This window comes from Pinus tabuliformis, chromosome 4_1 (genome assembly GCF_031772625.1).
Source record: "Pinus tabuliformis cultivar Carrire ecotype Pingquan chromosome 4_1, CPIR1, whole genome shotgun sequence".
In the NCBI taxonomy this organism is placed as follows: domain Eukaryota; kingdom Viridiplantae; phylum Streptophyta; class Pinopsida; order Pinales; family Pinaceae; genus Pinus; species Pinus tabuliformis.
Genome location: NC_142303.1, coordinates 506504196 through 506523095, shown reverse-complemented (window position 1 = coordinate 506523095; position 18900 = coordinate 506504196).

The window sequence follows — 18900 nt, the reverse complement described above, 5'->3', positions numbered from 1 at the left end:
GGAGCAATGCTTGCGTTCCTGCGTGACTCCACCGTGGTACTGTCCAGGCCTGATGGCAGCGAAGCAACACTAGAGATGTAACTAAGACTCTAACTACTACACTGCTTGTGCACCAACATACCTCTCAACCCCAATCGAAACAACTGTGTTGGCTTGGCTTGGAATGTGTGTCGAACGACCAAGAGCTTGGAAGATGCTACATCTTACAATCAAGCAAGTGTGGAAGCCAAGACGAACTGAGAACTGAACAATACTTCCAAAGGTGTTAGACATGATTTTCATGAACAAGGTCCATTCAGAGACCTGGAGTTCTATCAGTGTGTCGCCAAGTGTTGTAGCGGCTACAACCACCCTCCAAAAATTTTCCTTAGCTTCGTTTTGGAGCCTCCCTATCAACTATCCTCAGTAATATGTCTTACATTGTCAAGTACATAAGCTTCAGTCATTTTCTAGCAGCTTGACAGCCTGTGCATGATGGCTTGTTTCACTCCCCTCACAGGCTGCTTCATCAAACTTGGTGCAGCTGCTAGCTGGGCATCTCACTCCAGAAATTGCACAAATCTCACTGGCAGCTTTCTAGGCTCAGAAATTGCACAATCCTGTCAGTCAACCTTCCTTGAGAAGACTCCTTAATTTGATCTAGCAGGGCTACTAAGCCTAGAAATTGTGAAATTATGGGTAGTAGTTAGCTGCTCCTCCAAGAAATTGTGCAATCCCTGTCGGCAGCCAGCGTAGCTCCCTCCCAGAAATGCGCAAATTTCTCCCTCAGCTAAGTAGGTTGTTGCATGTGCCATCAAGTTGACCAGTTCCACCCGGGATCGCGAAAAATTTACTTGCATGCATGGGCCGCTTTTTCCCGAAATAGAAAAAAGAAACATGCAAAAAGAATCCCTATACTTTAGGGAGCTATTTTTAGCAGTTGCAGGTTACATGCAAAAATATTTTTAGAATCTTTCCTCCAAGTGTCGCTTTTTTCTAGATTCATGGCACGTGTGTCATGAGCCTCAAACTTATTTATTCGACATTTCAGAGCTCACTTCTTCACATCGATCTTGGAGCTCTGACATCCCACAACACATCCAAGAGTCTTTGACACATCCAACTCAGCTATTTCCATGTAAGTCTGCTTAACTAGCCTTTTGCAACATTTTTGTTGCTTTTTGTGTTTTGGCTTATGTGAGTGTTGTCTGCTTGATTTCTGTGAATGCTTGCTCTCATTTGCATGCATATTAGCTTGTACTAGCACCGTTTCAGTTTTCGTTAGCATGTCACAGTTGTCACATTCATGACACTATTTTACACGAAAGGTCACCAATTCAGCGACTTGCTTCACACACATGCATGTTGTTCCACATTGTGAATCTTGCATTCACTGTTTGCATGCATGATCATTCACTCCTACTTACACTGAGTATCACCATGCATTCACATTCAAATTTTCTTCCAGTTTCCTGTCGGTGGGTCTATGCAACCTTGGCGCAGACTCTGCCTCACTAAGACAACATTGCGCAATCCTGAGATGGAAGGCTCTTCCTTCCTCCTAGAAAATGGGCATTTCTACCCAGTGACTGTCCTCCAATCTTGCATTGCGCAATTTTGAGAGGTAGTGACTGCTAGCCCAGAAAATTGTGCAATGCAGTCACTGGGCTTGCAACCCTTGCCAGCTTAAATTGTGCATTGAACAATCCCAGCAACCAGCAGGCCTGTCTGAATTATGCATTGCACAATTCCAGTAGTCAACCAACCTCCCAGTAGTCTGGAGTGCCTTTTGCACAGTTCTAACAGCCAGTCTCCTGGCCTCCCAGGAAAAATTGCGCTATCCTTGCCAGTCAATCCTCAGGTATGTTGCATGTTGTTCATCAAGTTTGATTTGGTTTTAGCTGATGGATTTGTTTCCATTCATGTCACCATGTCTCTAGATCTAGTAGGTTTTCATCCGCCTCTCAACAGTTCAGGATCAATGGCCTCCAAGAGAGCAGGGTCGAAGGACACCCATGAAAGCACAACTAGAGCAGCAGTTGAGCAAGTGTATACAAGTTTTCCATTCTATAAAGACACCAAGCTAATTATAGAAAAGGACATCAAATTGAAATGGCTAGAGCTCAATGATGCATTTGCAGGCACATTTGGGGAAGACCTTGAAGGTCGCCAAGTCTATGTGAACATTCACAAGTTTGACTTATACTGGATTGCATGCAGATATCCCATGTTTCCATTCGCAGACATGATACATTGGATCGTCTCGCACACTGATCCCCATATGATGACAATAAGTAGTGTTAGCGGGATGAAGATTTCTACCTTCAAGCCATAGGATTATGAACATATGTACGATATGTCAAAGCCAATGATCACCATGGAGACACCCTTCATCATACCCAACAACAATGCCAACTCCAGAGATATCTTGCACAACTAGGTGAAGGATCCGGACAAATTCAAGATGAAACCCAACTAGGTTTACAAGATGAAGATACTGCGGAAGGCATATCAATACTTGGTCATCTTTGCATGTCTCCTGTATGGCCAAGAAAGCATGGAGACCTTCCTGCGGATTTTGGTGATCACATTGGACCAACTGGTCAGTGAAGGCAAAGCATGAAACTGGTCTGACATGTTTTCTCAGAGGCTGAAGGAACAGGTATCAAGAGCTCGACGACTGCCCAAAGTTCAGCAAGCTAAAATCTACATGTCCAATTACATCTTGGATGAATCTATGTCCATCAGGAGTTCCCAGGCTTGAAGTGGGCAAGGAAATTGGTGGAGACCTCTATGAACACTTATTGTAAAATGTTGCCTGAATGCAACTTCAGAAGAGTTATCACACAACTATCAGATGATTTTGTCACCCTGGTGTACAAGATGATATTTGAACAGGATCCACCTTGCATGTCGAAGGCATCAATGGAGGCATTGATTGATATAGCAGATTGATATGCCTCACTGTCTGGCACCTTCATATAGATGTACACCACGGAGAAGCCTCTGCATGTTTTTCTGAAGTTTTCCTTGGACAAGATCATCATGTAAGAAGTATCATACCACATCTCGCTAGGATTGTCAGCTAGGTTGCACTAGAAGAAGAAGGCACCTTGGCCTGCTCTTCCATTACGGATCGGGTTATACAGGATATGAAATTTCAAGCATGCAGATTTCGAAGTAGAGGAGATCGAGAAGTATCCTTTCGAAGCCCGAAACTTCAACCCATATGACCTGCATTGTTTTGTAAAAGATCACTGCATGAGTGTACAATTTCAGTGGATCCACAAGGCATTTCATTGGGTAGAGGATGACCCATGGAGATATTGTTACAACTTCTCCAGGCCCAATGAACGGTTGGCATCGCTGTGGAATGGTTAGCAAAGAAGCATGAAGCAACATCCAAGATAGTAGCAACAACAAAATCAGAGGTAAACATACCAGCACGCAAAAAATGCAAGAGGAAGATTGTGGAAAGCATGGAGGAGGAACAAAGCTGCAAGTTCTGAGCAGACCCACTTGTGTAGAAAGAAGATTTGGCAATAGAGGTGAAGAAGAAACAACGCGACAAGAGGAATGCCCAAAGGCAAAGAGAAAAACAGAGAATGGAGGAAATAGAGAAGGAGTTTCATGAGTTGAAGGAGCAACTCCGGAAGGAACAGGAGCTACATAGACAGAAGAAGGAAGCGCAATAGGAACATGTACAATAGGGGGCACAAAATGTACAGATAAATGAAATTGCATCTGTACAGGTAGTCTACTCATCCGAATAGCTGGCACGAAGTAGATAAGGTGAGCAGTCACTGGAGCAGGACTTTGCTCAAGAGATTGAACAAGCGCTTGAGAAAATGGATATGGACATGGAGGAATAGGAGTTAGAGCAAGATATCGACCTCATGCCTCATCACCAAGAGGTTGACCCACTGGATTCAATGGATCCGGAAGTGGAGCAAGTCCCAAGCGACCAAGGATACAGTGAAATCGTTCGAGACAATCCAGAGGGAGAGATGCACAACATTTCACTCGACGAGTCACAAAATAGAGTTGTGCAATATCATAGAGTGTATACTCTAGATGATCACATATCTTCTGCACAGTTTGAGGAACAAGTGATCATGTCTAATGTGTGTAAGCATCCAGTATCATTGGCCGATGCTACCAAATCATATGCCGAAGCCACTTGATCGAGTGTTCGCTTCTTGATAGTTGAGAAGGAGCGAATGGATAAGGAGTTACAAACAACCAAGCATGGAGCAGAATTGGTTACAACATCCACCTGAGGAGAGTTGAAGAAGAAAATACTGGATGAAGTATTTTCCCTTGACATAGTCATGCGGGAATTGTATTCCAAGTTTAGTACCGTGCATAATGCAGTTGTCCATCTCAACGGCTGGAAACAACGATGTGTGAGGAGATCACGTATCTTGTTGAACGTGCAAGCTGCTATTGATTACATGCAAAATTGGACAGTGAGATACAAGGGAGCCCCGTTACACTTTCCCAAGATGATGAAGCCCAGAGTGATTGAGCTGAAGGCATGCATCCAGAGTCAGATCCGGAAATATGAAGGTCTCCCGCAACTCATCACTAGTTTGCAGGCTTCCCATGCACCTGTATTCAGGAGTATGGATGTTTTTGTGCACACACATGTGATCCCATCTATTGGGACACTCACCCAGGTAAAGACAAAGGCATAGGTCAGACTGGAGCTTGACTCATACTCTGACGAGTTGATGCATATTTCCACCAGTCCAGACTTGGTGATCAGTGCAGACACCATGAATTAGTATGTTGTTGGTTCGAAAACACTCAAGACAATGATGCGCATGTTATCAAACGAGTTGGAAAGATGAGCCCAAGTAGTGTACCCGGATGCTATGGAGGCAAGAGTTCATTTCCAAAAATATGTAACGTTAGAGTACATGGACACCATCGCAGACTATCGAGCTTGGCATTAGTTTGCTACTGTTGACCATCGTGAAGATGTCGAAGAGTTGGCCTTCCCATAGTTGTCTGTGTTACATATCAATTTGGGCACATCAATCCCATCATCCAGATCAGTGTTTTAGGGTTCATCAAACCCTAATTTTGGTTGCTACATGCCCTAAACAAGTCACCCTTTTGAATTCCTCCTTCCTAGATAGTTTCATGACTTGAAGACATTCTGAAATGACCTCTAGAGGGACCAACGCATGTAGGACCATGTAAGGGTGCACTGCAGAGTAGTTGAGTCCATGCCAGGGTGCTTTGCAGAGCACTTAGGCCCTCTTTCACTTGCGCTGGGTGAGATTGAGCGAAATTCACATAGGGTTTGGGGAATATTCTTATCTCTTGGAGTCATCTAGAAGTTTCCCTCACTTATCAACTCCTATGAGCTCAAAAATGGATGAGGAATGAGTTAAGATGCATCCTATCCTCTCATTCCTTCCTCCATGGAACTAATTCTAAGTATGGAAGGCCATTCAATACCCCCATTTATGACATAACCTCCTTCATCCTCCTATAAATTGAACACTCATCTAAGTGATCAGGGGCTGGACTATGTTGAATTGTAAGGAGATAATGTTGCTATGAGAATTGGCTTTGAGACAAGTATTGTTATGCTACAAATTTTTCATGCTTTTGATGTGATGTGGATGGGATCCAAGCTGAAGGAATGACTTTGAATCAGACATGACGGTTCTAATTCCTTATTTTACTCAATAAAGTATTTGAACCTATTTCCCATATGTTTGTATTGTTATAGGATGACGATGCTTATATGTGTGAATGTCTCTGATTCCATTTACTTGTATTCAATAGACCTTTTGCTTTGATCGGTTCTTTGTCTTCTGTTTGTGTTTATAGGGACTTCTCAAGCATGTTAAGTATGGGAAGGAGCAACAGGATCGATACAAGGGAGACAAAAGGAAAGCGGAAATACAAGTAGGTCTTCTCATCTTCTTAGTCTTATCTATTGCCTATAAGAAAAGGCTAAAGTGCTTTAAACTGTTGTTCTAGATATGGCTACTTATCTAGGGAATTAGTATTTATCTGTAGATACCAAATTCTCTAAAACAAATTGGCAACTCCACTAGGGAGATATCATCCTTCTTAGTAGCTTATCCACCTCCTAGGACACTCTTGTAGACCCTACTTGTGTTCATTGATTGTATTTCAGCTCTTTTGCATTGAATTTTGGTCAAAACTATGTCAAATTTCCTTTTGAAATGGCTCACTGTCACCAATGCAGGCTTGTGAGGGACACAGTGCACTGCAGAGCACCCTTGGCTTAGGGACAGTGCTCTGAAGCACACTGTCTCCCATTCAGGGCTGCGTTGATCCTCCTAGGGTCAGTTTCCAACCTTTGGATTGAGTTTTTGCCAACTTTCTTGTGTTTGTTTGCTTGTTGATTGATCAATGAATGTCATGTCTCAGAAAACAAGTTTCTATATCCTTTGCTAGCCCTACTTTGACTTGGTTGATTAATGGTTCTTAGATGTTTTCTTTGTCATTATCGATCCATAATCAAAGGGTTGATTAATGGTTCTTAGATGTTTTCTTTGTCATTATCGATCCATAATCAAAGTTATATTATAGTCGATTAATCTTTGTTCGAAAGAAAGTGTCGTAAAAGTCTTTTTTTCCTTCAAAACAGAACTGTCGTAAAGTCTTCGTTCTTATTAAAGGTTGATTGATTGTATGTGCATTACTTTCCTTTTTGTTCATATTCACATTAAGGAAATCGAAAAGAAATACATGCATGTTGCATTAAAAAAGTTTGTGTGTGCTCATAAGAATAGTTTAGAGAAATTGCATTAGATTGTGCTCTTTGCTCTTTGATCGAAAGAAATCTGATTGCTCTATCCCTAGTAGCTAGGATTTTCATTGTTAAATTTAATGGAAAGAATGCTGATCATAATAGTTGCATTCCTAGGAATTTTAGAATACATCACGTGGTGAACTTGAAAGGAAAATTCCTAAGCAAGATCAACTTAAAATTAACATCAATTTACCTAATGGAGCATTGTCATTAACGAAAAACATTTAGTGGTTCTAGGCTAGAGACGTGTTCCGACGTCATAAAACAAAGCAGTTGTCGCTAACTTTTCTGCAATACATCCCGAGTGTGATACCTCATTCCACGTATGTGAGTATATCATAGCTCGTCCACGTAACTTCAAGTATATAGGGTGGTGTTACAGTACGTAAAGTATATGGGAATGCTCTCACTGTGCGGTTTTGCATTAGACAACGCTTATACGAATTGGGCCTCCACGTACTTTCGGGTATATATGGGAGGACAACACTAGGTTGCTATCCATCCTTAGGTAACCGAGTCGGCCACCTTGTACACTGTGATACACCGAACACAGCATTCAGGGAGATTTCTTGCCCGTACTTCTTGGTTCGCCAAGAGGTATTCTGCAGTTCACAGTTGCTTGGTAAACCTTTTGCCTAGTTTACCCCTTTTTGTTTATTTCTTTTTTGTAATAAAATTAATCAGCAATTGTGGAGGAACATCAACCCTTACCCCGTCATTTGCAGAGAACAGTGAGTAAACCGACTTTGCCACCTGAAGCTACACCTATTTAGTCAAAGCGGTCTCGCTTAACTGAGTCAAGTACATCAAGAACTCCTGGTTCTTCATCTGAATTACCAGAATCATCCATTTCGATAAGTACTGAGACTCCAGTTACTCCAACTATTTCTGGTACATCCATTTCTAAAGAAGAAGTTTCACAATTACCTGAGGACATTATCACTGATATTAGTGAAACAGTAACCAAAGTTGTTCAACAACAAGTTGATCCACAACTTGAAGTTGCTCAACAAGAAATTACTTCTAAACTTGAATCAGTTCAACCACAAGTTAATCCAAAACTTGTCACAGTTCAAACAGAAGCTACTTTTGAACCTGAAGTTATTCAAGAACCTCTCTCTAAACCTGTTGTTCTTTTACCGGAACATCTAGACTTCGAATTTGAACATTCATAAGTTGTTACTTTACCGGAAGACGATTAATCGGTTAACCCTCAGACATCAGTAACTATTGAAACTTCCACTTTATCAACACCAGAAGTCTATTACGGACCAGATGGCGAAGTTCTTCCACTGGGTTTGATTTCTTTTGAGGAAGAATTAGAAGAAGATACTACACCTAGAACCCCATTCCATTTTGGAACCAGGCCTTATCTTTACCCTCATACTCCTCATTTTACTACTCCTTTTGATCCTATTTCTTTTCAAGTACCCGTCGATTCTTTAGGACATCTATTGGGTCAGTTAACTATGGCTGAACAATCGTCAACATCCCAGGCTAGATCATCTGATGCAGCTCTGGCAGAATCTTCTATCGCAACCTCTTCGATGTTTTCTACTACTCCTGAGTCACACCTATCTGGTGAATCGTTCATCCTGGTTGGTTACCAATATTTATCTAGAACCCACTCAGTGGTTGCTTCTACACCATGGTCATCACCCATGTCCTCAACCAAAATTTTACCTGGTTCTTCATTAATGGGAACTCAATAGTTTGATCCTGCATATAAATATCAAGCAGGGAAATCTAGTCAACAATGACCTATGTATCCATTACATACTGGGTTTCCGCCATATGGAGAGAAATATGATTATTCACCTTATCCTCCATATCCTAGAGGACCATCATATGGTAGTATCCCGTAGTATTCAGTTCAGCCTAGAATTAAAGTCTGTCAATGGCAACCAACAATGCTAGTTCAACCAAGGCTTGTGTATCGAACACAACCAATGCAAACTGTGTCAACTATTCCTACTACACCTGTTGTTACCATTGTACCACATTCACAAGTTCAAACAGTTGTATCTCAACCTATACAAACTGGTCCTTCTACCTCGCAACCACAAGTTTCGGGTTAAGAGGTCCAAGTTTCTCAAGCTGTTATACAAAAACTGCTTGTGTCTGGGGTCCAACAACCTCATGTTAGTATACCTTTATCCGAAGTGACTCAGGCTTACACTGGTATAGTTTATTCACAACCTGGTCAACCTTTCATTGCTGGGCAACAACAACCGTTAAATCAACAACAATTGCATCAACAACAACAATAGTTGATTCAACAACCGTGGCCGCCCCAATATCAACAGCTTCAATTCCAACAATTCCAACCCCAATTTGGACTTGCCCAACAGGCTCAACCTGGGTTTGGACAATATCAAGCTTACCAAGGTCTTGGTCAACAAGGCTTTGCTGGTTATGGACAACCCCAAATTCAACTTGCTTATCAACAACCACCTTATGCCGAATTTGTTCAACAACCACCTTATCAAGGTTACCAAATGAAAATGCCCTATGTTGGTATGCAAAGACCTATTGCTCAGTCAATTCCATCATATCCTGGGTATGCTCAACTTGACTTGAATCGACAGTTACCATTTGTAGCAACTCTTGAATTACTATATTTAAACCGACTCACTAATGATCCAATCTTATATGCACTTTGGTGGCCGATGATTCTGCATAAGTTACCTTCTGACATTTCGAAATTCAATGGAAATCCTAGAGAAGACCCATCAAATCATGTCATGACTTTTCATTTGTGGTGTTCATCAAACTCCTTAAATGATGACTCAGTTAGACTCCATCTTTTCCACAAAACTCTTATTAGTCCAGCTGCGAAGTGGTACATTGAGTTACCACGAGCTTCATTCGACAACTTTATGACTTTAGCCACCACATTTCTAACCCACTTCCAGTTACCTATCAAATATGATACTGGAACGGAAAACTCCTAACCAACTTTAAATAGACTACTGCTACTCATATATCAGACCATATTCATGAGTGGCGGCATCATCTTCAAATGGTTAAGACATATGTTCCTGATCAGCTTTTGGCTGAGTGGTTCATAAAATCCTTGTTGCCATCAATCACCGAGGATGTGGCGAAAGGTGGAGTTGTCACAGAAGAGAAAGTAATTGCTCATGCCCAATATTTGGATTTGATTTATACATAATTTGGCACGCTCTATGACAAGATTCCCAATGCACCTTGATCAGCTTTCATTGTTTCTCCTCATCCACAATCGAGTAAGGACTCTCATGCCAGCGAGGGTGTGATCGTTTCTTCGAGCACGCAAACAACAGGTAGACCATCTGGCCAAACTCTTGCCATTTCTTATCAAACTACCAATGCATCAGAAAACACTCTTGCTTCCGAAGACAATGACGTGTCATCTGATAAAGGAAAGAATCAAAAGCAACTCGGAGGCAAGAAGAAGGGGAAAAACAAGAAAGAAAAAAATATAATCCCCCTCAAGATAAATCATCTGATTCCTCTACTTCAGCAAGGAAACCTCATTATCCATGTCTAATCTGTAATGACGAGCATTTTACAAGAGATTGTCCACACTGCTTAGAAGTCTCTAAGCTTCTAAAGACTTCTAACACATCTGCAATGTTGACTGATCCATTTCCAAACCCGGAGACACATTTGGTTGTGACAGACCATGCTTCCACATCCCAAGTACTTATGTTATCCATTACAAAGCCTCAAAATGAAGTTTTGGTGTCAACGAGAAATAAATATTATGGAAATCCACCGTCGTCGTCAAATAATCAGGCCACTGATCAACCTAATCCTTCGACTTCAACTTCATCTGAAAATATTCCACCACCTATTGCGCCAGAATTGACAATAAAACCACCAAAGGGAGTTGTGCATAAATCGACATTTAACCCTCGAGCTTGAGCAGCTCAGAATTATAACATAGTAGAAGATCTTGCTCAATCACCTTCTGCTATGTCGATGCTTGAGGTGTTACAAAACTGTCCCTCCCAGAAGCAGGCTTTACTATTAGCAATTGGTGGAATAGACCCTACAGATTCCAATCTTGTGGTTTTTAACCATGCGGGATATACACCACAGTTACCGGCACAATTAGCTTTCCTAATTCAAGTAAAGGCTCTCAATAAGAATGTTCATTGAACTATTATTGACGAGGGGGCATCCACTTGCATTAGGTCAATGACCTGCTGGAAAACACTTGGTCCACTGCCATTGTCACGATCACCAACAACATTAAAAACTTTCGACGAATGAACATATACGCCTTGTGGGATTTTAAGTAACCTGCAAATTGAGCTAGGGGGAAAAATAGTTACTGTTGAAGTTGAGGTAGTTGATGGATCCCTCGACTACAACATTTTACTGGGAAGGCCATGGGTATATGCTATGGCTGCTGTGGATTCCATATACTTTCTTACTATTGCATTCCCTCATAAGGGTGGAATCATAGTTATCAATTAGCTTGCCTTCTTTTCATCTAGTTCTCAGGCTATGGGAAGCATTCCGTTGGTACATGGACCCGCGTTGTCACTTCAAAATGTTGGTGTAGTTCTCTTTAAAGATCCTTCCCTAATGGGTACTTTTATGCTACCGTCACCATCTGATTTGGCGGAAGTGGCAAGAGTAGAGACTTGCAACATGATTTCCTCCACCTCATCTGATTTAAGGAGGATTACCAACGATTTTGAAGTTGATAGTAATACTAAAGTTATGCCGCTAAGCCCCATTGAGCTTGCATAGCAATCAATTTTTCTGGCTTGTGCGGAAAACCCAAATCCACTTTCACCAATTGTATGGGTTGACTGTTCATTAGAATATGGTACTTCTTCGGATCCTTTTTCACGTATATTTTCTACGGATGAAGGAATCGTCCAATCAATGATGATAGGAGAAGAACCTTGGGAAGATTATCATCATCATTCCCATCTTCCAGATGACATTAAAGATTATTCAAATGAACTTAACCACCCTTCAGTTGTTGATTTCCTTTCGAATTTTGTTTTCATAGACACAGTAGATTCCGAACAAAACCTGTCAAATATTGAAGAAACGATTTCTATTAATATTTTGACCAAACCTAATCTGTAGAAAAAATTCATGTTGGCAAATCTTGTTCTCCATTAAAACTTGATAGTTATCGTACTCTCTTTCATGAATTTCGAGATATATTTGCATGGTCATACGAGGAGATGCTAGGTATAGACTCTAGTATTGTTGAACATGAAATCAAAATGTATCCTGATGTCAAACCAGTACGACAGTGGCTTCGACCTGTTCATCCAAAGAAAGCCACTGCCATTAAAGCAGAAGTTGAAAATATTTTGCATGCTGGCTTCATTTACCCTGTACCTCTTACTAATTGGGTTTCCAACATTGTTCCTGTCATGAAGAAACAAGGGACAATTGGAGTGTGCCTCGATTATAGGGATGTAAATTAGGCCTGTCCAAAGGACAATTATCCTACTCCTTTTATCAACCAAATTATTGATGAATGTGCCAGATGCGAAATATTTTCATTTATGGATGGTTTTTCTAGCTACAATCAAATCAATATCCGCCCACAGGACCAATCTAAAACAACTTTTATTTGTCCATGGGGCACATTCACGTATAGGAAACTCCCATTCGGTTTGAAGAATGTAGGGGCTACATTTTAGAGGGAAATGAACTATGCCTTCCATGACATCAAGCACATTGTTCAACCCTACCTTCACGATTTACCTGCTCATTCACGAAAGCGGACTGATCACCCGCAGCATTTGAGAGCAATATTTTTACAGTGCTGACACTACAAGATACGACTCAATTCGCACAAATGTGTGTTTTGTGTTGGTTCTAGTCGATTTCTTGGATTCATAATGTCTAGAGATGGAATTCAACTCGATCCATTAAAGGTTCAGGCAATTCTTGATTTGCCTCCACCTTCAAATCTTTTACAGTTATAGAGACTCCAAGGGAAGGCTAACTTTCTAAGGAGGTTCATTCCCAATTACGATGAAATGGCTAAAGGTTTTACACATCTTTTCAAAATGGGATACCCTTCCATTGGGATTAGGTTGCACAAGCTTCCTTTGATTCTCTTAAAGATACCTTGATTAGAGCGTCATTAATGTATTCTTCGAATTATCAAAATGACTATTACCTATATCTCGTTGCTGCAGATACAACCATTGGGATGGTTTTAGTCCAAGAGGAAAATGGGATTGAACATCCTATATATTATTTGAGTTGAAATATCAATGATACAAAAAGTAAGTAGTTTTATGTCGAGAAACTAGATTTGGCAGTTGTGCAAGCTATTCAGAGATTTCGCCACTAAATCCTGCTCCGGAAGACCACCGTCATTTCGGATTGCAACCCTATGACATACATTTTGTCACGTCAATTGTTGGGGTGCAAATACTCAAAATGGATAGTCATTTTGTAGGAGTTTGATCTGGAATGCATCAAGTCCAAATCAAAGAAATCTATAGTTTTCGCCGAGCTACTTTGCGACCTTCCCTCGACCTCCATTGATTCAACATCTGAACCATTGATTTTGGATGAGTCTCTATTTTTGATATCATCATCTGACCTGTGGTATGGAGATATACTGATCTATCTCTAGACCCAAACTTTCTGGCCTAATACCTCTCGCTCACAACAACGACGTATCAATACCAAGCCAAATATTATCTTATCATTGGCGACACTCTTTACCATAGTGGTATCGATGCAATTTTACGGAGGTGCCTCACACATGAGGAAGTCGAGAAAGCATTAAATGATTGCCATTCAAGTGCTTGTGGTGGACACTTATCTGGATATGCTACCGCACAAATAATTCTCTGTGCAGGTTACTTTTGGCCAACTATATTCAAAGATTGTATTATTACCATCAGAAGCTATCACACATGCCAGATATATGACCGCAAAACTAGATTACCACCTGCACCATTGCATCCAGTCGTTGTTGTTGGACCATTCGCCAAATGGGGAATTGACTTTATGACATGTAACCCACCTCGGCCGGGGGGCATGGGTATATTATAGTCACCGTTGACTATTTTACCAAATGGGCCAAGGCGATGCGAACATTAAACAACAGTGGCGAAACAACTGCTCTTTTCTTTTTTAACCATATGGTTGCCCGGTTTGGTGTACCACAAGCCATAGTTACATATCATGGGTCGCATTTTCGCAATCACATGATGGTTGAGTTGACTACTAAGTTAGGACTGTCACATGATAGTTCTACCCCTTATTATCCGCAAGGAAATGGATAGGTTGAGGCCATCAACAAAGTCCTAAAGCGAATGTTGCAAAGAATGATAGGGGTTCATAAACAAAATTGGAATTTAATCCTATACTCTGCCTTGTGGACATATCGAACCTCGGTGAGAAAGACAACTGTATTCACACCCCCTTTCAGTTGGTGTATGGTTTGGAAGAAATCTTACCAATACAATGTGAAATTTCATCTCTCAAACTCACGATTGACCTGTTACCTGACACTTCTGAAGAAGAAGCACGTTTCTTGGAACTAATCCATCTGGATGAAACCCGTCATGATGTCGTATTGGCTAACGAAGCGCATAAGAAATGAATCAAGGCACAATATGATAGAAATGTCAAGCCTCGTATCTTCTCGGAAGGAGACCTGGTCTTGCTTTACGATCAGGAAGCTGATAAACTTGGAGCAGGGAAATTTGAACCAATGTGGATGGGTCCTTATATTGTTAAGTGTGTTTTGGCAAAAGGTTCCTACGAGTTAGTAGATTATGATGGGATTCCATTGTTGCAGCCCCGAAATGGGTTGTACCTCAAACGTTACTATGCTTAATTGAGTGTAGTAAAACTCACTATATATATGCTTTCATTGCATGTGTGTGTGTCAGTGTGTGTCTTTTAGAGTTTTTATCTGGTTAGTAATCCGCTTTGCATTTGTTGCAGATGTCAGAATCTTCAGAACCATTTGTTGGTTACGCCGATGGTGCTAGTCATAGTACGCAGAACCTATCTTTTGCAGCATGGGCTATTTTCACTCCAAGTGGCGAGTTAGTGAGTTTTCAAGGGATTTGTATCGGTCGATCGACGAACAACATCCCTAAGTATAGCGCATTGATCAAAATTCTCCCTAATGCCATTTCACTTGGCATTCGCCAAATCATCATTAGGCTAGACTCACAACTCATTGTACTACAAATTACAAGTGGTAATACCATCCAAAACCCAACAATTCTTCTTATGTTCCTTAGAGTTCATATTTTAGAAAGGAATTTTGAATATATTCAATATCAACATATTTCCATAAACTTTAACACATTAGCTGATTGTCTAGTGAATTATGTGTTAACTAGACATTTGTGACATATGTAAAAGTAACATTTTCAATTCACATTATTAGTTGAATAGGATTGCACATAACCATAGAAAACTCTAAAAGTAAAATAGATAGGTGTTTTAAAAGTTTTTACAAAATTTGTGTCCAAGACACGTTTGGTCATCTGACCCAAAAACTCAAAATGCATGAAAAAACATCCTAAGTAGACCTAGTGATGCTCACGATAACAGGTCACAGCCTGTGCTATCATGCACAAAAGCCTCATCTAGCAGCTAGGAACACCAATAGTGTGCCACTACAGCCTCATAGGTAACTCCTCGATCCAGACATCTGGAATACCAAGGGTTAATCCCTCTATGTGATCCTGCAACTCTACCAAGGTCTCGGCCAAATCCAAGTCCTAGAGAACTGCTCTCCCAATGTTTCTCCACGCTAGCCCACCTGCACCCTGTTGGTGTCCCACAGGTCGAACAATACCCACATCTGCATGCATGCGAATGATTTTAGTTTAGTCTTGGAAATATTAAAAACACAAAAAAATGTAGAAACTTGAAAGATCAAAAAACACTTTGGTCAAACAATTTACCTATAGCACCTCATTGTGCTCCAACTGGTAGAATCAAGTCTGGATCTCAATGGAAATCCATCCCTAAGTATGGATTCCCCTCGATGACAAGGTGTTGTCGATTGTTCCAACTGAAGAATGCAGTGGAAAAAATGATTGTTGAATGACCCGCATGTCGAGCCACCAATTCAACCCACCTCTGCATACATGGATCTCTAGGACCAGCTGCACCTAATGACACATGTTGCGGTTGCATCAATGGAATTCACTCTAAGGTAAAAGTGATTAAGATCGAACCATAGCAGAAATTATTCGTCTTACCACTTTTTACCTTGGTCAGTTGTTCTTTTAGTGAAGAAAGCACGACCTCACACCAGTTGAATACTTTTGACTCTAGACACTCAAGTGCATACTGCAGATATGATCTGTTCGCCAGTTGTAGTGTCACACTGCCAGCCAACTTTGAAATTGTGAAGAGGATCATTCTCAAAGGAAAATCACCTACATCCCTATTGTTTATTTTCCCATACTTGCTAGGATGTGTACCTGGCCAACAAAACTGTCGAATGTAATCTCTCACCAATTCACCTCCATGGGCAAATCCAGAAAGTGAGATGGGGGCACCTCACCTTGACAGTCTGGTAAGAAAGTAAATATCATCAATGGTAATAGGGACCATCTTGTCCCTTATGTGAAATGTCTGATCTGTCGGATCCCATGCATGAACAAGGAACTGCAATAGTTCAATTTGTTTCCTCATTCTGGACAACTTGAAGTATTTGAGGGCCTCAACTGTACCCAGATTGTTTAGGGAAACCATGTCTTGTTCTTCATTCTCTCTTTCTCTCCATGTAATCGACATTCTGATCCGATGAAAGCCTGAAATACAATCATAAGCTTAGTTAGGATCCTTTCCATGCAAAAAATAGGACAAATTTTGGAGCAAACAACTAAAACAAATTGGGGAAACTTGCCCAGGCACAAAGATAGTGCACTGCAGAGCAAGAAACCTTCTATCAAGGTGCTCTTTAGTGCATTTTTTGATGTGAAAGATTGCGTTGATCCCAAGACGAAAAAATCAAACCCCAGAGGCCCCAAAAAACCCTAAAACTTGCATGAAATAGTAAAATAATGACATGAAAAGAAAGAAGAGGGGTAGATCTCCTACCTGGTCTGGACGACACGAGAAATGGTCCATAGAATCTCTTGCAATCAGTTGATGAAGTTTGAGGTTAAAAACTAGCCCAAAGCACAAAACTAAATGGTAAGTCTCAAATGGTAATAAAGTCATGGTAAAAACTTGTTTTATGTTTATTTCATGTTCATTGATCGAGTAAACATTAGTATTTTCCTATTTTTTCCTATGAAACAGGTATTTTTAATCCATTTGGTGATGTTTTGAGCAGGTTTTATAGCTGACTTATAGAATTTGATGTGCTCGATTGTAAATTGTACCTTTGACCATAGAGCATACTTTTATCTCTTTTTTGAGCTCTGTTAAATAACGAAAAAGGAACCCCCTTGGAGTCCTCTTTAAGCTCTTTTCAAACTCTCTAAACATAAAAAGATTGCCGAGTGCCTATCCTTTTCAGCTCGTTAACGGATTGGAAATGAAATCTACTTATTATAAGTTTAACCCTTTTTCGGACTAAGATAGATTAACTACAAAAAAGGAATACATTGACCGAACATGGTCAATAAGTTCTCCCTCGTATTGTTTTATGCTTTTTCGGGCTTGAGAGACAAATCTACAAAAAAGAACTTGTGGAGTTTTCTTTTCATCCCTTTTCAAACTCTCTAAAAATGAAAAGTACCGAGTTATCTTTGTCATTAAACTCGTTAAAACATCAAATAGCGACAAACTTGTCCATCTAGACAAGACCGAGTTTCACCTTCGCTAGACTCGTTAAAACATCACATAGCGATGGATTCACCCAAAGGGTGGAATTATACAACAAGCATATGTTATCCTCCTCAAGCTTGATAAAAAATTAAGAGTTACTGGTCAACAATGACTGGGGAAAATGGAAAAAGGGGAAAACCACTTTATGGTAGCAGGTTGCTCTTGAACATGACACTTTCACTCCATCACCGTGACTATTTGGGTTGGATTATCGGCTTGATGGTTATCATACCGTTGGTCTATCATACCATGCATCACATTGTTTTGGGTCAATGCTACCAATTTATTTTAGTGTCGCCGACATGTTCAAGAGAAGTCATCGAGTCAAAATTCTTCCTTTGCAATACCATAAACCTTCATTTTCATGACCGCCATTCTTGAACCTTGTGTCGTCAGTCAATTTCCATCTCCAAAATCATTACACTCATTTCGTGCCATTGATGTGGGATACATCAAGGCCCTCCTGCGACAAGTCGCTTCTTGTAGACATCAGCACATTATCCAAGAACTTGACTTAGAAACACCCTTCTAGTACCTTGAGGCTTGCAGACATAAATGGCAGGTTTCTCGCTTCCAGCGATAGGTTGACATCACTGGCCTTCGATCGAAAGGCTTTGTGTGGTGTTTGACATCAAATCATCCATTCACGCCATGCAAAATGTATTGCAGTGCCTTGAGGATCATTATCATTATCAGTGATTTCTCTCGCGTCTGTTATTGGCTTACATCATTGGCTGGTAATCAGACGGTGTCTTCCCATGTTCGACTTCAGATCATATATTCACATGTTTAGACTCATACTTGAGCGAACAATTGAACAAGATAGAAGACCCCAGATCTAGTTTCATCCATCTGGGTTGCAATTTCAGGAGTACTAAATCATATGTACAATGGCTTTACATTGATGGTCATTCCGATCATGGGTCTATATCAGTAGACGACTGTCTATGTACATGTAATGAAAGTTTACGTGCCAAGCATGGGTATGCCTTCCCTTAGCAATTCATGTAAAAATAAAAAATCATGATATATGTATTGTAATTGATGCAAGTCACCTTCCACTTCGAAACCCTCATCACATCGTAAAGAATTTCATTCGACATTTTCATTTTTCGACTTCATGCTTTAGGGGGCAGTTGTTATAGATCCATTTAGGCACATCACTTCCATCATCCAAATCAATTTTTTAGGGCACATCAAACCCTAATTTCAGTTGCTACATGCCCTAAACAAGTCACCCTTTTGAATGTCTCCTTCCCAGAAAGTTTCATGACTTGAAGACATCCTGAAATGAGCTCTAGAGGGAATAGTGTAGGTAGGCC